This window comes from Benincasa hispida, chromosome 11, assembly GCF_027475165.1.
Source record: "Benincasa hispida cultivar pf3 chromosome 11, pf3_genome.v1.1, whole genome shotgun sequence".
Taxonomy (NCBI): Eukaryota; Viridiplantae; Streptophyta; class Magnoliopsida; order Cucurbitales; family Cucurbitaceae; genus Benincasa; species Benincasa hispida.
The window spans coordinates 30,617,942-30,643,403 of record NC_143488.1 but is presented as its reverse complement, the minus strand read 5'-3'; positions in this window follow the sequence as shown (position 1 = coordinate 30,643,403).

The window sequence follows — 25,462 nt, the reverse complement described above, 5'->3', positions numbered from 1 at the left end:
TGATCCATTGCTTCACTTCTTTTTTTTTGGATAAAGACAGTTGATAGTGTTGGGGTACAAAGGTTGCTTGGGCAAATGTTAATTTGCATTCCGTATTGTGACGGTAGTTTGGATATTCACCACATTCATTCTTGGAATGTTGTTGCTATCGTGAAGTTGTTATGGCTTACTCTAATTTGATATGGATCCTTGTGGAATGCCTAGATGGGAGTGTATAGTTTGTCGGGTAGGAGTATTTGGGCCGTTAAGACTTTTACGTCTTTGTATTAGTGTTGAAGGGCTATTCTTCGTGTTCGAGATAGTTTGATGTCCTTGGGTTCAATTTCTTTTGGTAATGAATATCATTGTTGGATTTGGTATGTCATGTGGTTAAAAGAGGACCATATACTTCAATAGCTTAATATTGTGGTTATCTAGGATGCAAATAGTTCCCTTCATGCTAAGGAAGGTGATTTCATGTATCTTAATAGGAATTGGAACTGGCCTTTTATTTTTAGGGATCTATCACGTTTTCGTGCATGTACATTTGATTATTGTTGAGGTTAGTCAGGAAGATAGTGCAACTTGGCTCCCTTGTCATTCTGGTGTGGTTTTGGTTGTTAGTGCTCGGGATTCTTTACATGCTAGGCATCATGTAGTATCTTCGGCTAGCCACCTTTTGTTTTGCAGGAATATACCCAAACATGCTTTCATTTGTTGGCTTGCTATTCGGAGTTGGTTGCAAACACGTGATCGTGTTAGATGATGGTGTTTTGATATCCCTAGTGATTGTGTTATTTTTACTTGTTAAGTGAAGTGTAGGGAAAATTTATTCTTCAAGTGTCTTTTTTAGTAAGGCTATCTTCGAGGACATACTTTTGTGAGGTCGGTGTTCACGTAGGATATCTTATTGGGATACGAAGCTCACTTGGATCTGTCATTTTATCAAAGGGAATTGGTTGAGGCATAAGTTTTTGGAGAGTTAATTTGTGTGCTAGTATCTACCATGTGTGGCATGAGCGTAATAGGTATGTCCTTTGTGCCTCTTTGCATCTTCCACATGTGATTAGCTTGGATATTCTGTTCTAAGTGGTTGGGAGCTTTTCCACTGGGTAACTAAGGAGACATTTCTCCTTGGGATCTTTTTCCTTGAGTTGTATGTTGATAAATTATATCTATGGGTTTGGTTGTTTGGTAGTTTCATTGTCTTGTTTTCTTATATTTTTTTTTTCCTTGATCTTAGTCCGTGAGGTTCCATCTCTCTTTTTAACAGTACATTACTTTTCAAATAAACAAAAAGAAAAGGAGTAACTAGAGAAGATATTCCATCAATGGCAACTCGTTATCTTCTTCGCCAGATGGAATCCTTTTGGAGGAGCTAATGGAATGGAGAATTAGAATCCATATAAAAAGTTTTTTATATTATTCCAAGATCTTCGATTTCAAACAAATTGGACGGCGAGAGGGTTTCAAATTCCCCTTCTTGGTTACTTCCCTTCCTCAGGTCTGATTTCAATAATAGTAACCTAACGAGTAATTGCTCTTCTTGATTTAATGTATTCTATTTTATCAAAAGAAATAAAGAAATAACAAAGGATATTCTTTGGAAAATAAAATAAAATAAATAACTAGAGAAGATATAATCAATAGTTTTGTAAAGACATAAGAACAAAAAGTAAAGAAAAAAGTTAATTATTAATATTAGGGGTTGGATCTTTAATAAGTTTTGCAATCTGATTTCATTTCATATTTGTGTTTGTTTTACAAGATTTCACTTTTTAAAATCTAGATGTTATTATTTAAGTACTTTAAAATCCAATTGGCATGTGAGAATTTTATGTCGAAATAAAAAGTAAAAATATGGATTCATTATTTAATAAATCAATATCAATTAATCATTACTATTAATTTTAATTAATTACGAAATATAAATATATTTTTTAGACTTTATAAATTACAACTCATACGATTACCATTAATATATGGTCCATTAATATTTTATATTATTTTAATTATTTATTACAAAATTTTATTATTGATTAGTAGTAATCTAACTAATTTAATTATTTTTAGTAATTAAATAAAATAATTTACTGTATGTTAATTAATATATAATTCTAAAACAATAATTTTATTGATAAAAAATTTAAAAATATTTACAAATAATAGCAAAATATCATAGTCTATCTGCGATAGACTACTATTTGTGTCTATCATGACACGAATAGACACATATAGTAGTCTATTGCAGTCTATCGCAGATAATATCAAAGATAAACAGTGAAATTTGACTATATTTGTATATATTTTAGTTCATTTTTCTATATTTAAAAACAACCCTCATTTATTTTTGTTTACGTGATTAAATAATTAATTAAATATATATTTAAAAAGATACTAAATTTAATTTATGACTACGTGAATTGTTATCTTACATTTAGTTAAGTAATTATTTAATTTTTGTTTCTATATACAAAATTTATAAATCATATACATATATTTAATTTTCAAATATTAATTATCCAACATATTCAAACACAAACATTGATTATCAATAATTAATTCTAAACGAATTGTCAAAAAAAAAAAATTATTGGTCTTAGAAAATTGGTAATCAAACAAAGAAACTTATAGATAGAATCAGTTATTTATAAGTTTAAAATTTTAAAATAAAAAGAGGCCTTTTTAAATATAAAAAAAATATTTAAAAATATTTACATTTGATAGCAAAAAGTTCAAAAAATACAAACACTTTTGGAACTTTTTACTATAAAATGTAAATATTTTTAAAATATTTCTATTTATAAGAATTTCTCAAATAAAAATCTAATTGGTTATCATAAATAAAATGAGAAATAATTTAGAGGAAAGTACAAAGAACACCAAAAAGGTGAAGAATGGAAATTAGAAAGAAAAATAAAAAAAGAAATGAAATATAGATGAATTAGGTAGACAAATGCTGATGCCTAAACAACCGAATTAAATGGGAGGTATAAATATGGCAAATAGGGACAAGAAAAGGAACATTGAAATGGACCAATGTGTACTTGTCTTTCACAAATAGCATGGTCGATGAGCTTTATTTTCCATGCATTGATAACAAAAGCAAATAATTTAGATTGATTAAGCCATAGTCCTACATATCATATTCCTTTAATTTCACATCCATAAACAATCCCACGTGGATTGGCCACCCCCTTATAACTCTCCCCCATTAAGACCAAAACAACGACGTTTCAAATCCTACTTTTACAAGAAGTATTGTGTGAAAATTTAGATGGAGAAACACCTCTGACCTTTATGTTATAATAATGATAAATTTATTTCATGAGAAAGAATAAATTGACCTATAAAAGGATATAATTTGCACACCGATGTGGTTCATACTACACACATGTTCGAGCTTAAGTTAAAGAGCGAGGAAGTACAATAAAGTCGAAAGATTCATAGTGGATGATGGATCACTTACTTTCCATGTAAGGATAAATGATCTAAGTTGTCCAAAACAAAATTTGAGGTCGAATCAGATTAGCCCTTGTTAGAGTTCGCAAAAAATAGAGATAAGACACACCAATACAATCCATATATACTAAAGTAAGCAAATGTTTAGTCTATACTTTTGTTTTCAATTTTAATAAATATCAAAGAGATCCAATGTTTTAGCTAGGAATGAATTGTGGATTTCTTACCATTGAGTGGACTATAATAGACCACGTAGTATTGGGATGCGTGATAAGAAAAATGAAGTTAATGTTATGAATTTATTATTAACAAAGATCTGAGTTACATTTCCAAGAGAAAAGAAAGGTTTTATTCTAACCTATGAATTCAAAAATTTTCAATCTCAGGATAATGGCTTTATCTTCGCTTTATCCTAATGTTGCAGCAGAAGATTTCTACGATCAAATCCTTTAATTGGAATGTACAGATTTCTGTAATTTTTAAACGGATATAGTTTAACAATATGAATTATTGTAACTTGATTTATAGTTGATGGATAATTTTAATTTGATTTTATTTGAAATGTGTAGTTTTATTCATTATGGTTGAACTTAGTTTCCTTTTCTTAATCTAGTGGAGGTGTAAGAATAGTAAAAAAAAACATGGACTGACAAGAGAAACAACAAATTTTAAAGTTTCATTTAGAAAAATGACAAAAAAGTTTCAAAATTATAAAAATAGCAAAACAAATTTATATAATAAAAAATACTAATTAGTAAATGATAAAACTACCTTAAAACAACAAAATTAAGTACAAAAGAAAATGCGAGATACACTGCTTCAAAAACAACCTGAATACCATAAATACACTCTCCTTAGAAATTCTTGAACCACAAATACATAGTATCTAAACATTCACAAGAAAAAATAAAAATCACCCAATATGTTCCTTTATGCAAGGGAAGATGACGGGCAGTTGATGGGGTCATTGTCGTTAGAAACTTATATCTATACAACAATGGACTTCCTCCAACGTGAGAAAGAGCAAAATTGATTTTACCAGGAAATTGTTGTTGCCAAATGAATATGGCAAATTAATATTTGAAGGAATTATAACTTCATAACAATGTGACCATTGGAAGCATGATTGTGTTTGACACCAAACCAGTTGTAGGGAGTCTCATCATCTTCATTCCATGTGACCATTTTGTTCATTGGATCTTGAAAGCCAACTTTAAACACTATTAATCCCACAACTTCATTGTTAAAAATGATGTTCGAAATAGAAACAAAAGTAGAAAACATGTGTGCAAGCGAAAAAAAAAAAGTCGGCTAAAAGCTAGCCAAGATGATGGAATTAAGAAAGAGTTGTTGAACAAACGATCGAAGACATAAGACTGCAAAGGAGAAAATGAGATTTTTGGGTGGCTAAGTGAAGAAGATGAAGAAGATGAGATTTAGGATTTTTTGTTATCTTCTTTTAATAATAAATAATGATGATGATGATGATAAAATAAGAATAAGAATACTACTACTAATAATATTATTAATATTAATATTAATATTAATAATAAACTGAAAAATATATATATACACATCCACATGTTTCAAACATTTAAATTTTAATTCCCATTTATATGTTTCTTTTAGATTCAACAAGCCATTTTTACAAAAATATGAAAAATTGAAAACATCGAAAATATAAAGAAAAAAATCAAATTAATTTGATAACAATATGTATAAAATAATAAAAAAATATTAAGATAAAATTGAATTTTTAACAAACATGTAAACCAATCAAAAGTTAGTTGGATAAAATCAAATTTGATAATAAAAAATAAATTCAAATATAAATTCGAGAGAAAAAAACAATAAGTTTTTTGTTTATTCGGATTAAAAAAAAAATCGATAACTAGTTAGATAAAATCTAATTTAATAATAAAATATAAATTCAAATATAATCGAAGAGAAAAATCAAGAGGGAGCTCGTTTATTTACAATTACACTATATTCATAATTTCATTTTCATAAGCTTCAACAATGGTATTTATAACTTCATCAACCACAAAAACCTATGAAAAAGTCTAACCCGTTGTAGAGGCATAGCAAAAGCAGTTGCAAAACTGAATACGTATTTGTTGGTCAAAAAGACAAATTAATGATATAAAAATATAATAAGATGATAATAAATAAAAGATAATTAAAAGTACAAAAAAAAAGATCAAATTTAAATGAAATATACAATTTATTAGATGATAATTTGTATAAAATATTCCAAAAAATCATAATTAAAATTTAAAAATAATAATAATCTGAATTTAGAGTAATAAAAAATGAATAAAATAATATAAAATCTAAAGATGTATTATAAATTAAAATACAAATGGTAATAAACAAATTAAATATTGATTAATTCTGAATATTTTCAAAAAGTGGTTAAATTAAATAAAAAATTTGAATCAATTAAGGGAGAAAAATGGGGAAGAGATTGGTTTATTTTAAATCAATTCGTGGAGTAGCTATCAAAATCTAATTTTTATATTAAAAATAAATTTAAATTTCAAAAAAAGGAAAAAATAAGGAAGAGATTGGTTTATTTTAAATTACATCCTAATTGTAAAGTTATAGCAGTAGCTTGTTAAAGAAACCACAAGAAAACATGAAACCTTTGTGTAAATAACAAAAGTTATGGCAATGTATGGGGCAACAATACAACTGATTCTTGAATTTTTTTTAGAAAGTGATATTTCTTTTCCCAAAACGTTTAAAATAATATAAATAATAGCATATACAACTAATTTATTAAAAATGTGAGAAATATACAGCTAATTCAAGAAATGTATGTATACAATTATGAAAAAATAATATAGAGATTTGAATAAAATATATGGATAAAAGAAGTTTTAATAATATATGGATATTTCAAATATAAATTTGGTAGAAAAATTTGTATATTTTATAAGGTGCATGTCATATGAGTTGTCATAATTCTTATTTCTGGACGGTTTTGCTATTTTTCCGAATGAAACCTCAAAAACAGTCGTACACTCCAATTCCTCAAAAAGCGTTTTTAAATTTATAAATTTAGCTGTGGTTTTTTTAAAAATTGTAAATATAGGAAACAAAAATTAAAGTTAATTTCCTTTTTTTAATTCTAAATTTACCTTTATTGGTGTATTTGAATATATATCAATAAGTTATCAGATATACTTTATATATGATATATCAGTCAACTTATATATATAGTATATGTTTGGTATTTTAGTTCACAAATATACCAAACATAAATAAGTTATACAATTCATATACCAAAATTATTATTCATATACCATATTTATCCATCAACAAATGCTTGTGTATTTATCATCCTATGTGGACTTTGACTAATATATCAAATATAAAGTATATAAGTTATACAATTGATATACCAAATTTATCATTAATAAATCATATTTACCAGTCATGGAAGTATTTGTGCATTGAATATTATTAGTGGCCTTAATTTGAATCCTCATTCGTTTTTTTATAGAATATTATTTTTCTACTATATTATAATTGACTTATAATGGCTTAATTTGTCCTATTGAACAATTCTGAATGAATGTTAATAAACTATTGATACACCGATGTTACACTTGGTATTGAATTTTGAATACATGTTGATATACTATCGATATACTTAAACAAATGTAATTTTAAGAAATACTAATATATAAATGTTACACCAACGTCATACTAAAAATGAATTTTCAATCGATGTCGATATATAATATTATTACACTAATGTTATACTTGAAATTTTGCTTAGAATGAATCTTGATACAACAATGTTATTATCGATACACTAATGATCACTACGAGAAATCTGGACTTTGATATCGGTTGGAAAAATCTAAAAAATGGATCTACCATGTTGGAGTTTGGAAGAAAAGAAATTAAATCTCTCACGCTCACCCGTACAATCCCCCACCACAAAATCTTTGATAGGTCTTTAAGAGAGAGATATTTTCTAGGTTAATTCCCTCAAAATTTTGTTATTTGTTTGCTTTTAATATTCATTTGTAGGTCAAATAGTCCCGAGAGCGATTAGGAGTCATTTCAAGAAATTTGGGCTAAAAAGGATCAAGAATAAGTAAGAAGTCAACAAAGTTAAAGAGAATTGGAGTAATTGCCAAAATGTCATCAGACCCGGCATCATGACCCTCCAAGAAATGTCGAGCAACGCTTGAAGACAGAAAGCACCCATCTGTTGCAAAACAGGGTAGCATTGCAACGCTCCCAATAGCGTCACAACGTTCCGGAGTTTGACGGAACTACACATGCGCCTTGCGCAACCGAGCATCAGTGTAGTATCGAGACTCTAGCCCAATGCTTCTTGACTTTTTATGATTTGGCATTGCAATGCTAGCCTCAGCATTGCCACGCTACACCTGTGACTATAAAACATTTTATTTCATTTTAGGAAGAAAGGAGGAGGTAAAATTCTTCATGGATTATGGAGTTTCTCTCTTTACTAGTTCAACTCCTTCGTAATTTTGTCTCTAATTAGTTAGATTTTCATTTTCTTTCTTTGATTGTAAACTTTGATTGTAAACATTGTAATGGATTTCTTCACTAGTACTTTCTTCAATCTTATTTCTAGTTTTCAATAATTCTTGCAATCTTTTTGAGTTTTCTACATTTCCTTATAAATTGCATTATGAAGTTATGGATTGTTGAATTGGTTTTAAGTTCTAAAAATATGTTTAGGAATTTTTGTCTAATAAGCATATTAAGCCAAGATTCTTAGTTTTGCTACAATCTTGATTGGATATGTTGCTAGAATATATTCATGTATAAGAATGTCTAACTAGGATCACCTAAGTATCAGTGGTTAATTTTGTATTTGATGGCTATTCCTAGAGTACATAAATTGCTAGATTCAAGGAGAAATTCTTTTAATTGAATATGGCTATCTTGACAATTAATCAACCCAACTGAATTCTAGAACTTAATGCATATGTTTTCTATTCTATGTGGACGTTATCGAACCCAATAGTACTAGAGGTATATAGGTTGGTTAAAGTTAGGCCTTTCCAATGTTAATCAATAATTAGAACGCTTTCTTGATTAGATTTTGTTAGCAATCTGCCTTTGTAGAGGTTAGCCTAGTCGAGTCAAGCAAGTAGTTATGTGTATAATTCATTTGCATGACTAATTTGTATAAATCAATGATAGAGATTTCTTTGAATGTTTATCTTGAACTAGAAATAAGATTGAACAACATTTGTTTACAATTATCTTTTATCCTTTGATTTTCAAGTATATTTCTTGCTTTATCATAACCCATGTCTTTATTGCTTTCATAGTTGAACTTAGCTTAAGAAAAGATTAAACAAGTCTTTCGTGTGGATCGACCCCGTGCTTGCCGCTTATGCTACTTGATAGTACAAGATGTAGGTTTTTGTGATTTATAAATATTTTTGTTTCAGTAAGAGTCGAATTAACAACGTCGATTCAAGAATGAACAATCTTCTTCTTATTCTTGTTCCTATTTTCGTGATTCCCCCCTCCCTCTAAGCTCTCTCAATTTTTCTAGACGCCATCTCTCTCAACCTTACTGTGTCACCGACTCTATCGACTTCATCTCTTTAAACCTATCACTATGTTGCCACATAGTGAAAACTATGTAATTTTTGTGTAATTTCGTTCTCAGGTAGATTATCGAGATCAGTGGATGAGATTGCAAGGGAAGAGAAAGCTCAAGTGTTTGGGATTCGAATAGATTGCTCGAACTTAAGGAGTGTGAGGGAAGCATTTGAAGGTGTATTGTCATTGGGATTTATAGAGGTTTTAATTTACGATGCAAATCAACAGGTACGAAGGCAAACCACAAGATTCATCGATGTTCGTATCGATTCATTTGAAAAATCTTTGGCTATGTCTTTAGTAGGTGCTTTCCATGAAGGTGTTCATATAACACATGCGGAAGTAATTTTAGGATCAGAGGCACTTAACAACATCAATTTTAGAAAATGAAAGCATGCTGTCCAAATACCATAAACAGAGAGCGGAATTTGTACCAACTTTTTGGAGACCAATTCAGCAACTCCCTTTGATTCCTTTGCTCACGAACGGTGTGTGGACCACCTCTAGTGTCTTCCCTACTATTCTTCGGGCTAAGAAGGACTTGTGGGAGTCTATAGAGATAGGGAATGGGAAGGGAATGCTTGAAGGTTCAAGCTTTAGAGAGATATATGAAGGTAGGTGAGTTTGAGACCAAATTCCAGAAGCATAACAGTATGGAAATGGTTGTGTTCAGCTCTCAATCTGATTCTACCTCTACTTATAGAGTGAATCCATGCATCAAGAAGCCTTAAGATGCAAGACACATGGTGGAGATGCAAGCAATAGTGGATTCTAGGTGTTCATGTAACATTACATGCAAGAGTGCATGGATGAGTTGCACTGCATAAGTGGGATTCCAACAAAATCCACTATTCTTGATCCAAAATCTGATTTTAGATTGCATTTTAATTTTAATTTTAATTCTAAATTGAAATTAATTTTTGGTAATTAATTTGAAATTTTTTTAATTAATTTCATATGATCAATCCAATTAATCATTCTAACCTTGTGCAATCCATTATATATGAATCCTTATTCATGTATATAGTATTTAAAACACTTTTAAATACTTTATCTCTCATTTAATAATTTAATTCAACTTGTTGATCGACACAAGCTCATTTTCTCGTGAATTCCTATCATGATTGCCGCATATTCTGCCTAACAACCTTTATAATTCTAAGTAAAAAGGCCTAAGATGACATGCATTTCTGCATGTCATCAATATCTGAATGACATTAAAAGTTGGCTAATTGCCCAGTTCGAAATGAAAGATTTGGGTAAGACACAGTATGTTCTAGGGATCCAGATCATTCGGGATCGCAAGAACAAACGGCTAGCCCTGTCTCAGGCATCGTACATTGATCAAATGTTGATCAGGTACAGGATGTAGGATTCCAAGAGGGGTTTGTTATCTTTCAGGCATGGAATCGTTCTATCTAAGAATCAATGTCGTAAGTCACCTCAAGAGGTTGAGGAGGTAAGACAGATTCCCTATGCTTCTGCAGTAGGAAGCTTGATGTATGCAATGTTGTGTACCCAACCCGATATTTGCTATACAGTAGGGATTATTAGTCGGTATCAGTCCAATCCAGGATTTGATCACTGGACGATGGTTAAGAGATCCTCAAGTATCTTCAGAGAACGAGGGACTACATGCTTGGTATGGAGATAAGGATTTGATCCTCATAGGATACACGGACTCTGACTTTCAGACCGATCGAGATTCTTGCAAATCGACATCGGGGTCAGTGTTTACTCTGAATGGAGGGGCTATAGTTTGGCCAAGCATTAAGCAAAGATGTATTGCTGACTCCAATATGGAAGCCGAATACGTAGCAGCTTGTGAAGCAGCTAAAAATGTTGTTTGGCTGAGGAAGTTCCTTACATATTTAGAAGTTGTTCCAAATATAGGTTTGCCTATCACTCTTTATTGTGATAAAGGCAAATTCGAAGGAGCCTCAGAGTCATCGTCAAGGTAAGCACATAGAACGAAATATCACCTGATCAGGGAGATTGTGCGTCGCAGTGATGTGATAGTCGAGCAGATCGCATCGGAGCACAACATTGTCGATCCCTTTACAAAGGCCCTCACGGCTAAAATGTTCTAGGGTCACCTGGAGGTCTGGTCTACAAGACATGCGACATCTTGTCCAGGGCAAGTGGGAGATGATACTGGGGTATGCCCTAGTTTATTGTATATTGTACATTTTAATATTGTATTGTACATTAGTCTCTCGAGTCATTAGGACAAGTGAGAGATTGTTAGGATTGGTGTCCTAATTCTCCAGGAGTTTTGTAAAGATACACATTATTAAGTGAATAAAATAAGTGTTATTTAATTCTCGCAATTACTCATATCCAATAATCAAAGCTCCTTGGTTATCTTATGTGAACTTAAGTATGTATATGTGATATACAAGTGGATCATGCCTTAAGTGATAACCTAAATCGGTCTGTAGTATAAGGATTAAGGTGGGATACCTAATCCTGGTCACACTACGGATACGACCCATTTTGTAGAGGTTTGCAAGTGTTGTAAACTACTACAGATGGTTGATCCTGACCATTCATGTGGAGACGTGGAGCGGGGGTGTTCTATACAAAGAGTTTGTATAAGACCTGGATCACGAGATGACTAAACTCTGTATATAAACCCGTTGATACTAGAGACTTGCATCTCACCTAAATGACCATAGGTGACACGACCTCAATCCTGAGTGTTTTGTGAACTCCTGCCATTGAGGGCGGTCCTTTAATTAGTATGGGTGAGAGTGGATAGATTGCCAACTCAAAATGCCTACCTTTTTGGGGACTTGTCTGATCTGGGAGCTGGGAACTCAATCCACAATATGGAATTCACTCATTTCCTGAAGCAGGGATAAATATAGAGATTGCTCCCTTAAGGGCTAATTCTTGGTCTTGAACGTAGTGGCCACAGCTTCTCTTTGGAAGAGAAGACTCAGTCATTGTAGGACTATGATTTATGTTCATTAGAGGGATCAATGGTACTTAAGGAGACAGATATAACTAAAGGGGCATAACGGTTATTGGCCCAGCTGTACTTAGGGTTGTCGCACTGCTGATTGGTTAAGATGGACACATAATATATCTATGGTGAGGAGAGTTCAGTTGTCGGCCTTTAGTCGAGTGCCTGGCAGTTAACGGATGTTGGATCCTGTGACTAAAGAGTTTAGTCAGTTATTCATGTACCATTGGAGCTTCGGATCTAGAGGTCCATGAGTTCCCCTTGGTAGCTTGGATTTATGTTGAAGGATCAAGTTCTTGGTGTTGATTTGAAATGTTCAAATTGACAAAAAGTATTTTGATTATATGTGATATAATCGGTTTGATGTATAAGATACATCTAGTGGAGGATTGATGTAAATGAGATTTACATTAAGTACCATGAAATAGAAAAAGAACTATGGTTTATATGTTTCATGAGATGAAATATTAAAAGTATAGGTTATAAATATAGTATGATAAGTTTGTTATCATTTATATTTATAATAATATTAATTATTAGATATTAATACTTTTTCTTTTAAATAACCAAATGTAGTGGGTGGTTATCGATCATGGTAACCATGAGGTTTTAAAAGGAAATCAGTTTCCTATTTTGAAAGATGATGTTTTTTCACAAAGGATTGAAAAGTTTTGAGTTTTCTCTCTTGCAAAAATAAACTCACGGAAGTCCTTAAGTAAATACAGATTTACTAAATGACGGTTGGGCTAGGTAAACGATCGTGCAAGTGCTAAGTAAACGATCGTGTGGTGTTTACTAAACGATTGCATAGCTTTCCTAAACGATTGCTGGCCCAATGTACACGATTGTGTAGAGTCTATCGAGCTAAATGATAGAGCTAAACGATCGCATAGCTTTTGCTAGACGATCACATAGCTTTATCTAAACGATTGGGCATCGACCTATACGATAGGTCTCCGACTTCTCCCACTTGTCCAGTCGTGTACGCGATCGTTCTTTCCTCCGTTCGCCTGCTCACACCAAGCTCAAACAGAGCCCACCCTCTAGATTCTCACATCGAGAATACCAAGGTTGCCTTGTTGGTGGTGTCAGACTCAACTCGACATCGTCGAGGTTTTTCGAAGGTCGTTCGTAGTGCTGTGGAGGCCGTTCACTGTTGCGGAGGAGTTCATGACTGTGGAGATCGTTGAGGATGAGCACAAAGTGTTTATGCTATGTTCGTGTGGTGTTGCAGTCGTGTAGATCAGGCGCTTGTGTTTGCTGTGATCGATCGGAGTCGTACATCGGAGCGTGGAGACGTTTCTGCATATGTGTGTAAAGTTAAAGTTCCCTCTGTACATTTGATGTTCATGTTGTAATTTCTCTGTATATTTGCATAACTGTTTGTATTGAAATCGACTGTAAATGTATTGTTGATTCATGATTGTAATTTGAAATAATCTTGCTTCAGCTGCTCACAGAAATCACGTTTTCGATTTCCTTCAGCAACATGGTTTCATCATGAAAATTGAATCAGATAAGATTAATTTGGCCCAATTTGATTTTATTATTTGGGTCAAAGTCCAACTAAGCCCAAAAATAGGTTGAATTTGACCCAAATGTCAAATCAGACATAAATTCAATTAATTGGGCCCAAAGGCCAGACCCATGGACCAACCAAGCCCAACTCCAACTAATTGGACCCAAAGGCCAAGCCCATGGACCAACCAAGCCCAAGCCTACTTGTGAACTCTATAAATAGAGAAGCTATCCTCATTTGGAGAGGCCAACAATTCTATACTCTAGAGAACTTATAGGGAATTCTCTACAATCAGAAGACTCCTTGACTCCTGAAGCTGACCACGCTTGAAGACTGATGTCCACTGAAGTCCTTTGAAGATACAAGCAATCTGAAGATTGATGTCCTTTGAAGATGCAAGCATCCTGAAGACAAAAATATTTTGAAGATACAAGCAATCTGACCACGCTTGAAAACTGAAGTCCTTTAAAGATACAAACATTCTGAAGACTGAAGTCCTTTGAAGATACAAGCATTCTCTACATTCAAAGAGCCCAGAGAGAATTCATCAACAAGCAGAAGACTCCCAAGACTCCTGAACCTGCACTCCTAGAAGACAGAAGACCCTTGAAGATACAAAGACTCTTCCAAGACTTCTACTTCAAGAACGTTCGGTGCTTTTCTTCTTCAAGTCAAGCACATTCACCCAACTGAAAGAGAATTAGAGGATCAAGTATTAGAGATCGAACCACATCACATCAAATCAACCTCAACATCAACACCAACTCAAGTTCAACTCCACGAAACAAGTTTCTCCGGAAATCTCGTGCAAACACTAATCCTCCAAGAACATCACAAGCCCAAAGGCCGATCATCTAAGAAGATCAACAAGTCCAAAGGCCGATTACCCAAGACGATCAACAAGCCCAAAGGTCGATCATCCCAGAAGATCATTAAGCCAAAAAGTCGATCATCCAAGAAGATCAACAAGCCCAACGGCCGATCATCCAAGAAGATCAACAAGCCCAAAGACCGATCACCCAAGAAGATCAACAAGCCCAAAGGCCAATCGTTCAAGAAGATCAACCAGTTTAAAGATTATAATTTATTTTGAAAGCAGCAAAATACTATGTATTAGAGATTGTACTCACTTTCACAAAATTAATACAAATACAAAGTTCAAGTTCCACGAAATAAATTTCTCTTGAAATATCGTGTGAACAAATTGGTACGCCCAGTGAGACTTCTCTACCACTTATCTCTCTCTCGTCATCCCAATCAACAAATCTAGAAATGACACGAAAGAAAGTTTCATCCAAAGTTACCATCGCAAGCAACAATTATATAAGCTCTGTCACCACAGAGGAAATCTGGGACCAGCTCATGGAATTTCCTAAAGGTGGGATCGTCATCAGAGAAAATCCCTTGTTTGAAAACTATGCTTCTGCTACTGATCTATCAGAGAAAGAATCACATTTTGATATAGTGTCTATCCCGATGACTGACATAATGGCTGAGTCGACTATGGCAGAGATGGAGATAAAGATAAATCTCCTAATGAAGACTGTAGAGGAGCGATATCATGAAATTGTTACTTTAAGAGATCAGATACAGGCTCGAGATATTGCTGAGTCAAGTCAATCTCCAGCTACAAAAGCCAATGACAAAGGAAAGACTATCTTGCAGGAAAGTCAACCACCACAATCCACCTCTGTTGTCTCCTTGTCAGTTCAACAGCTCCAGGATATGATCACAAACTCCATAAGAGCTCAGTACGAAGGACCGTTGCAGACTTCCTTTATGTACTCCAAGCCATATACCAAGAGAATCGACAACCTAAGAATTCCAGCTGGGTATCAACCTCCAAAGTCCTAGCAGTTCGATGGAAATGGCTATCCAAAAAAACATGTTGCACACTTCATTGAAACTTGCAAAATGCAGAAACCAGAGGAGTCCAGCAAGTCAAGCAGTTCGTCTGTACCTGGAAAAGAAATTCTCTTGATTGGTATACTGATTTGGAGCTAGAAGTGATTGACAGTTGGGAACAGTTAGAAAGGGAGTTCTTGAACCACTTCTATAGTACAAAGCGCACTGTTAGCATGATGGAGCTGACGAACACTAAATAGTGGAAGGGAGAGACAGTCATCGATTACATCAACCGATGGAGAGCTTTAAGTCTGGATTGCAAAGATAGACTCATTGAATTATCGGCAGTGGAGATGTGCACTCAAGGCATGCACTGGGAGCTTCTCTACATCCTATAAGGGATAAAACCTCGTATGTTTGAGAAGTTGACAACACGCGCTCATGATATCAGATCGTTAGTCACCCAGTTGAAAGGTGCTTCGTGTTGAAGGAACGAAATCTGAATTTGGCTCATGAAAAGATGATTGAACTAGATTTGGATGAAGTAGCTCAGAGAAATCATGCTACAGTAGCGGCAACTTCAAGTGTTCCAACACTATCTATGTCCTATGCTCAAAGAAAAAGTCTAATCTAGTTCGGAGCCTTCGAGCTTATAATTGTTTGGTTCTAGCAAGAGATTCAAATAGAAAATTCCAAAAAAAGAAAGATGAGCTTGTTGAAGATGACAATGAAGGATGGATAGTTGTGACTCATCGAAAAAGAAGACAACCAAGCTCCACCCAAAAAGAGTTGCGTTCCTATCGAAGCTATAGAAGAAACAAGACTCGTAAAAAGAAAGGCAAAAAGATGACACGGAAGCCCAAGCCTTCTAAGAAAGAAGACAAGGACTTCCCTCAATTCCAACGGTCGAAAACTTCGGTAGAATTTCTCCCAAGAAGCTTTATCAATAATCATCCAGAGAAAGTATCAGAAGTTATTGCATGTCACACTATCGGCATAGTGGAAGTCGACAACAATCATATGATTGTTAAAGAAGTCAACGACTCAGAAAAAATGAAGCAAAGAACTTCTGTCTTCGATCGTATTAAGCTTTTAAGTGCTCGATCTTCAGTCTTTCAAAGATTAAGGATGGCCACGGTAGGAGAAGAAGACCAATGTCCAACGACTACTTCTGCTTGAACTTCAGCCTTCAAAAGGCTAAGTATATCCACATCAAAGAAAGATCAACCTTCAGCATCTACTTTTGATCGTCTCAAAACAACAAGCGGTCAACGTAAAGGAAGGATGAAAATATTGTTTTTTAGAAATCCAATAAACCTAAGTCCCTTGACTATTATATGAGTACTTGAACTTTATGTGGAGACATACAAGTGGATCAGGTTCGAGTAAATAATCAAAATGATCTATAGTATATAAATAAGGTTGGGTACCTTATTCTGGTAACACTATTAGATGCGGCCTACTTTGTAGTTATTACAAAGTGTTGTAAAGTGCTACATACGAAGTGATCCTAATTCGTGCATGTTGAGACACGAGGAGTGAGGGTGTCCTGTGCAAATGAGTTTTGTGCAAGATCGGACCACGAAACTTGTCACTCTTACTTTATAACGTTGTTTACTGTTTAAGACTGATGATTTCAATGTGATGACCTAGGTAACTTAACCTTAATCCTGAGCTAACTTTGAACTCCTGTTTGTTCGAGATTATCCTTTGGTTTGCAAACGGTGTGAGTAGACCAATTGCCTCTACTCAATAAGCTTACCATTTTGGGGATAAGACTGAATGAATAGCGGGGAACATAGGGTGCAAGAGGGAATTCACTCCTAATCGATTAGGGTTAGTAGAGAGGTTGTTCCCTTCAAGTGCTGATTCTGGGTCTTGAACAAGACGCCTCACCCTCTCATTGGCCTGAGAGGGATTTGATTTGTTGATTGGATCATAAATCAATTGTTCATTAGGGGATCGGTGGAATTTAAGGAACAAGAGGTAATTTCGAGGATAAAACAGAGATTCGACCCAGCTGTTATTACGAGCAACCTATGAAGGGTTAACTTACTATCATGGTTATATCGAGTCGACAAAATATATCTATAGTAAAAGGAGTTCAGCTATGGGCTTTAGTGGAATCATCCATTAGTTAACGAATGGGGGTTAGATTGGTCTAATGAGTTTAGCCGATTAATCTCGAATCGTTAGAGCCCATGATCTGTAGGTTCGCGAGGTCCCCCTACGAGCTCGTAAATGGGTATGCTTTAGGGTAGCTTGAGAAATTATTTTGAAACGTTCAAATTAAACGGAATAAGAGAAAAAATATTTAAATACGATTTAAATATATAAAGATGATTATTGTGCAAAAATTAATTTAATATTTGAATTATTTTAAAATTAATTTATGAAATTAATTTAAGAAAATCAAAATTTTAAATTAAAATGATTTAAAAGTCATTTTGTATTTTAAAAATAAAATGGAAAAATTATTTTTGCATGGCACATAATGGAAAAAGAGTTTTTTCCATTATCATCATCTTTTATGCTCACACACAAACCATGAACTTTTCTACCTTGATTTTCCAAGCATGAGCTGCAAGCCATGCACTCTATCTCTTTGCATGTTCATCTTGATATATAAAGAAGATTGGAGTTGTTGGAGAGGAAAAGGAATATATAATTCGGAGAGAGAAAATCATGGTGAAGAAGAAGTTGTCTTCTTCAACTTGCTGCTGTGAGCTTCCCTTGTTTCTCCACATCTACAAGTTGTTCTTGAGTCCCACAACTCTTCTTAAAGCTCCAAGAGCATAATATGGAAGGCTTTGAGGTGGTTCATGACATCAAGTGAAGACAACAGTTGAACAGACATTTTCTTGAAGAGTTTATCAAAGGTATGTTATGAAAACCCATTTTTATGAACAACATCTTTAGTTTTTGCCAAAATTAGTGAATTAGTGCTTATGGATCCTTGATACTTATGCTGCATGTTGTTTAACTCTAACATAAATGAAGAAGCTCCTCATTGCAAGAGCCTAAACTGCATGATGCTCCTGACCCGTATGAGCTTAAAATGTGAGCGGCCCCCTCCAAAAAAAAAAACATCTTTGTACGAACTACGCTATGACTTGATCCCTATCATTATAAAGAGTACATAGGCAACTTAAAGAAATTTTAGTTTAGTCGCGCATAAAAAAAGTTCTTTTTGAAACTACATTATGACTTGATCCCTATCATTATGAAGGGTATGTAGGCAGCTTGAAAGAAACTTCAAGTGTAATCCAGTTAAAAAAAAAAAAAATTGAACTACATCATAATTTTATCCCTTTATTTAAAAGTACGAAGGAAACTTAAATAAATTTAAGTTTAGTCCATCAGAAAAGGGTACCACAACCGCTTAATTATGATACTACAAGATTGATGTTGATCATCCCTATTAAAGAATGACACTCCAGATTGAAGATGTTCATCCCTATTGGGGGCAACACATTGGATTGAAGAGGTTTGTCCCTCGTAAAGAGCTAACACAGTAAATTAAAAGCACACACTTGGAATGGCGCTTCACTTTCTCTTTGAAGTCAAGTTCAGAGGCTTCACCACTTCCTCTTTGAAGTCAAATTTAGATATTTCATTTTTTCCTCTTTGATGTTCAAGTTTGCTGCGACTTCCTTACTTCCCCTAAAAAATATTATTCCCTGTAGCTTCACTAATTCTCTAAAAGTTATTGCAGTTATATCTCCTCTATAAAGATGTTGGCGCTGTATTTTCTTCATCTCCAAGTTCGAGGATTAGAATGTTGCTTTGATGATTGCACCGTTGCTCCTCCATCTCGGAATTTGATGGTCGCGCTACTGCTTCCTAATAACGGGCAAAAATGCACGTTATTACAGTGCTAAGTTATTAAACTATGCAGGTTTGCATTGATAAAAATGTACTAGATTGCGTCCAAAAAGCATTAAGTTCACAACATTGCAGTCGCATACGTCCATCACATTAAAACAGTTAACTTATGTATTTTTGTGAAGAATATACATTGACACAAGGCGGAAAATGTGATCACAAGAAATCAACGGTCGAGCACAGCGTTATCGCAAGGCTTTGCGGTGATTTGCACTCGCAAATATTTGCTCAAGAAGGTTGCCGCATAGAGCCGGCGCAACTTGGTGGGTGCATCCGGGTGAAAAGAGTCATAAATCACAATGGGACAGAAAGCTGATGACGGTCGATTCCGAACTAAGTTGACAAGCCGCTAGCGAACTACTTTAGTAAGTACACTCAACTTTTCGGTGACAAATATTCGGCGTATCAGACAGAGAATTAATGCCATCCCATCAGTGCAATCATAAGAGAGAATAAGCCTTTCACTCTGAAGCTCTATAAATACCAATGGCAACCTTCAGTGAAGGGGTTCGTCGAGTTCGACAGTTAGATAATTTTCTCCATAGTTAGAAGTAGCCTTGTTCTTAGTTTTTCTTCTATTTAGAAGGCGGAAGCGAGAGAAGAGAGATTGTGCCGAGAGATCATTCCGGTGAACTTGGAAAAGTGCCAGAAGCATCGAAATTAGAGAGAGGGCCAACTCCTGCGGAAGTAGGACGTCTTTTGAACATAATAGAGTTAACAGTGTAAAAGCCTTGAGAAGCAAGGGATTGCTGCCAAGCTCTCTATCCTTATCTTCCATTGTCATTTTGTACTTTGAACTTATCTATAGAAATGGAATTTACTTCTTTATATTTGTTCCCTCTTTATTTATTACACATGAGTAGCTAAATCTGTCGAATGGGTTGAGAAGCACTTAGCTAGCATAACTGGGGATCTTCATTCTATGCGATTATCTTGTATTATGTATGCATCATTCATCCATTAGATACTTGAGAGGGTAGTCTAAGGATAGAATCTAGGCTTGAAAAAGTCAGGTTAGAATCTAGGCTCGAGAGAGTTAGATTAGAACGCATAATCAAGAGATAGGAGCTTAAGAATAAGTACTGTTTGCTATTAACGCATCGCATGCATCCTAGAGATAGGTTATGATTGTATGCAGTCACCTTGTCTTTGTGTGCATCTTGCATCATCGCATAGGGAAAAAGTAGAGACTTAGGAATAAGCTCTATGGAAATTATCACATTCATCGCATGTGTCCTAGAATTAAGGGTTACCGCATTTGCATTGGAAAATGATTTGTTGTCGCATGAGTGTAGCATGATCGCATAGTTGAAAGCATTTTGGCAAACGCTAGCTAAGGACCTTCTCAACCCATTCCTCCGCATACTCAGTGTATCTTTCGCATAATCAATCTTTTCTCAAATTTGCTGCATACTTTTTACACCACAAACAACAAACCAACCAATCATTAATTTATTTGTTACCGCAAAGTGATCTACAAAATTATTACCGCATATTGTTTTCCTTAGTGCCTGAGTTCGACCCTGGACATACCAGGAAACTCAGTAGGATTTATACTTGGATTTTGCTGAGAAAACTTGTTGCACAACGCATTTCCATCACCGCAATTCCTTTCATAACTTCACCACATAAAATAAAGCATCACTTCCCTATTTCCAAGTTCGAGGGTTGCACTATTGCTTCTACAACTCTAACTTTGGTGGTTGCATTGATGCCTCTCCATCTCCAAATTCGATGGTTGCACTTTTGCTTCTCCATCTCCAAGTCCAAGTGTTAGATTACATGCCCCTCCATCTTCAAGTTTAGAGGTTTCATCGATGTTCCTTCATTTTTAAGTTTAGAAACTTCGTTGATTTCCCTCCATCTTCAAATTTAGAGTCTTCTCCAATGCTCATCTACAAATTTGAAAGCTTCGTTGATACTCCTCCACCTTCAAGTTTAGTGACTTCATCGATGTTTCTCTATCTTCGAGTTCAGAGGTTTCATCGATGCTCCATCTTCAAGCTCAAGTTTGGAGGCTTTGCAATGCCATCTTCATACTCAAAGTCGCAAAGTTAAGCCTACTCCAAAGATTCATCAAACTCAAATGTGGAGAATTTGTCCATGCTTTGTCAAACTCAAACGCAAAGGTCTCGTCGATGCTTTTCCATATTTATGTTCAAGGCTCCATTGATGCTTCTCCATCTTCAAGTTTAAAGATTAGTGTGAATGGCCCGCTTTCATCTTCAAGTTCAAGATCGGTGTGCATGGCTTCTCTTCCATCTTCAAGTTCAAGATCGATGTGCATGGCTCCGTTTCCATCTTCAAGTTCAAGATAGGTGTGCATGGCCCGCTTCCATCTTCAAGTTCAAGATCGGTATGCATGGCTCCGCTTCCATCTTCAAGTTCAAGATCGGTGTGCATGGCTCCACTTCCATCTTCAAGTTTAAGATCATTATGCATGGCTCCGCTTCATCTTCAAGTTCAAGATCGTTTTGCATGGCTCTACTTCCATCTTCAACTGTAAGATCGGTGTGCATGGCTTCGCTTCATCTTTAAGTTTAAGGTCAGTGTGCGTGGCTCTGCTCCATCTTCAAGTTCAAGGTCAATGTGCATGGCTCCGCTCCATCTTCAAGTTCATAGTCGGTGTACATGGCTCAGCTCCATCTTCAATGTCTTTGTCTACAAAGTCATGACGTGGCCTCGCTTCATCTCCAAAGTATGGTGTGGCTTGCTTCATCTCCAGAGTCTGGCATGACTCCATTTCATCTCCAAATTCTAGCGTGGCTCTCTTCATCCCTCAAAGTCTGGCATGGCTTCGCTTCATGTTCATAAGTCTGGCGTGACTTGCTTCATCTTCACAAGTCTGGCATGCTTCACTTCATCTCGAAAGTCTGGCGGGGCTTCGCTTCATCTTGAAAGTCTGATGTGGCTCCACTTCATCTCGAAAGTCTGGCATGGCTCGTTTCATCCCTCAAAGTCTGGCATGGCTCGCTTCATCCCTCAAAGTATGGCGTGCTTCGCTTCATCTTCACAAGTCTGGCATGGCTTCGCTTCATCTTCACAAGTCTGGCGTGGCTCTTCATCTCCACAAGTCTGGCGTGGCTTCGCATCATCTCCAAAAATCAAGTGCGGCTTCGCTTCATCTCCAAAAGTCAGGCGGGGCTTCGCTTTATCTCCAAAAGTCAAGTGCTGCTTCGCTTCATCTCCAAAAGTCAAATGTGGCTTCGCTTCATCTTCAAAATTCAAGTGTGGCTTTGCTTCATCTTCAAAATTCAAGTGCGGCTTCACTTCATCTTCAAAATTCAAGTGTGGCTTTGCTTCATCTTCAAAATTCAAGTGCAGCTTCACTTCATCTTCAAAATTCAAGTGCGGCTTTGTTTCATCTTCAAAATTCAAATGCGGCTTCGTTTGGAAGAAAAGAAGGAAGTTAAAAAAAACGAAACAGAAAAGATCAAAAGAAAGGAAAAAAAAAAAGAAAGAAAAATGAAATAAAGAACAAAAAAAGAAAGGAAAATTGAAAGGAAAGAAAAAAGAAGAAGAAACAAAATGGTGAAAAAAAAAAGAAGAAAGAAAGAAAAGATTAAAAAAAAAAGAAAGAAAACATTGGAAGAAGAAGAGAAAAATGAGAGAAAGAAAAGTGTAGAAGAAGAGGAGGAGATGAGGATAATCGAGTGGTTTGGAGTCCTATTTATAGAGGTTCCCTAGGTTCCATAACAAATTAGAAAATCCAAATCAAATAAAGATTTCATTTAAAATATTAAATTTTTATTAGATTTTCTAATTTGATTCTATCCTAATTTTAAATTAAAATAAAAATTAAATTAAGCAAATTCCCTATCTAATTTGATTTTATTAGATTTTGTCCTTAAATTTATCTTCAACTAAAATTTGGACATATTCCAAATTTTATTCAAAATCAAATTTATGGATAAAATCACAAATTAAAATTTGGTCATATTCCAAATTTTATTTAAAATCAAATGGTTCAATACTGAGATTAAATTATAAATAAAATCTCAAATTAAAATTTTGGAATATTCCAAATTTTATCCCTAATCTAAATTGGACTTTTATTCTCAAGCCAAATTATTAAGAAAAAAATCTCAAATTAAAATTTAGGGCATCTTTCAAATTTTATATCAAATTCACCCAAATATAGGTATTTATCCTATTTCAAAATCAAATTATGTGAAAGATCTAAAATTCATCCTAAATTAAAATTTGGTCATATTCCAAATTTTATTCCAAATTCAAGTATCATGTTGAGATAAAACTCAAAGTTTTTTGTAAATTAAAAATTTGGCCATATTTCAAATTTTATCCTAAATTCAAATTAAACTTATGCACTAAATTCATAGTTTGACTGACACATCAATTGAGGTCAAATTCAAGAACAGATATATTTGGATTTTAATTTCAACATTACATTTTTCGAGATTCATCTACCCATATATGTGCATAAATCTCGAAGGGGCATTTGTTGAACGAGAAATTTTGGACTAATCACAAATTGTCCCGACAAAATTCCAAATACTTGAATTTTGGACTAATTAGAAGTCGTCATGTGTCCCAAATTGAAATCAAAGACAAATTTCGATGATGCAACATGGTTTCATCATGATCCTTGAATCAGATAAGATTAATTTGGCCCAATTTGATATTATTATTTGGGTCAAAGTCCAACTAAGTCCAAAAATAGGTTGAATTTGACCCAAATGTCAAATCAGACATAAATCCGATTAATTGGGCCCAAAGGCACCAACCAAGCCCAAGTCCAACTAATTGGGTCCAAAGGCCAAGCCTATGAACTAACCAAGCCCACCTGTGAACTCAGAAGCTATCCTCATTTTAAGAGGTTAGCAATTCTATACTCTAAAGAGCTTATAGGGAATTCTCTACCAATCAGAAGACTCCTTGACTCCTGAAGCTGACCACGCTTGAAGACTGAAGTCCTTTGAAGATACAAGCAGACTAAAGTCCTTCGAATACAAGCAATCTGAAGACTAGAGTCCTTTGAAGATACACGCATTCTCTACATTCAGAGAGCCCAGAGAGAATTCATCAACAAGCAGGAGACTCCCAAGACTCCTGAACCTACACTCCTAGAAGACAGAAGACCTTCGAAGATACAAAGACTTTTCCAAAACTTCTACTTAAAGAAGTTCGGTGCTTTTCTTCTTCAAGTCAAGCACATTCACCCAACTAAGAGAGAATCAGAGGATCAAGTATTAGAGATCGAACCACATCGCATAAAATCTTAACTCCACGAAACAAGTTTCTCCGGAAACCTCGTGCGAACACTAATCCTCCAAGAAGATTAACAAGCCCAAAGGTCGATCACCCAAGACGATCAATAAGCCAAAGGTCAATCATCCCAGAAGATTATTAAGCCCAAAAGTCGATCATCCAAGAAGATCAACAAGCCCAAAGGCTGATCACCCAAGAAGATCAACAAGCCCAAAGGTCGATCGTTCAAGAAGATCAACCGATTTAAAGATTATAATTTATTTTGAAAGCATCAAAATACTATGTATTAGAGATTGTACTCACTTTCCACAAAATTAATACAAATACAAAGAGATTGTACTCACTTTCCATAAAATTTCTCTTGAAATCTCGTGTGTACAGTCATACAATGCAATTTCCCAAAAGTTAATATTACCTTATCCAAAGAAACAAAAAGGTTTTAAAGGGTTAAATTTACTGCTATGGGATGAATTATTATTATTATTATTATTATTAGAATTATTAGAATTATTTTCAAATATAAAAAGATGAGCCAACTTATTTACACATATAGCAAAATACTATTGTCTATCAATGATAGACAGTGTGATAGACAGCGATAGACAATGACTTATACTGATAGATGTCTATCAGTGTCTACTATCTGTTAGTGATAGATAATGATATTTTGATATATTTAAAAATATTTTTAATAATTTCGTTGTTCAAAATAATTACCCTTATTATTATTTAGTTTAGAGAAGAATGGTTTGAAGATACTAAACGACTAATTATAATACAACCATTTGAAAAATAGTTAAAATGATTTATGTGAAGCAATCGAAAATATTCTAGATTTGGAAAGTAAGGGGAAAATCCAACCGAGTTAAAGCATAAATCTAAGGTTAGATTAAAAAAAGGGTTCATAAAACAGCAAATCGTACCAATAGAAAAAAAAATAAACTATTTATCGAAACATAAATAATAAT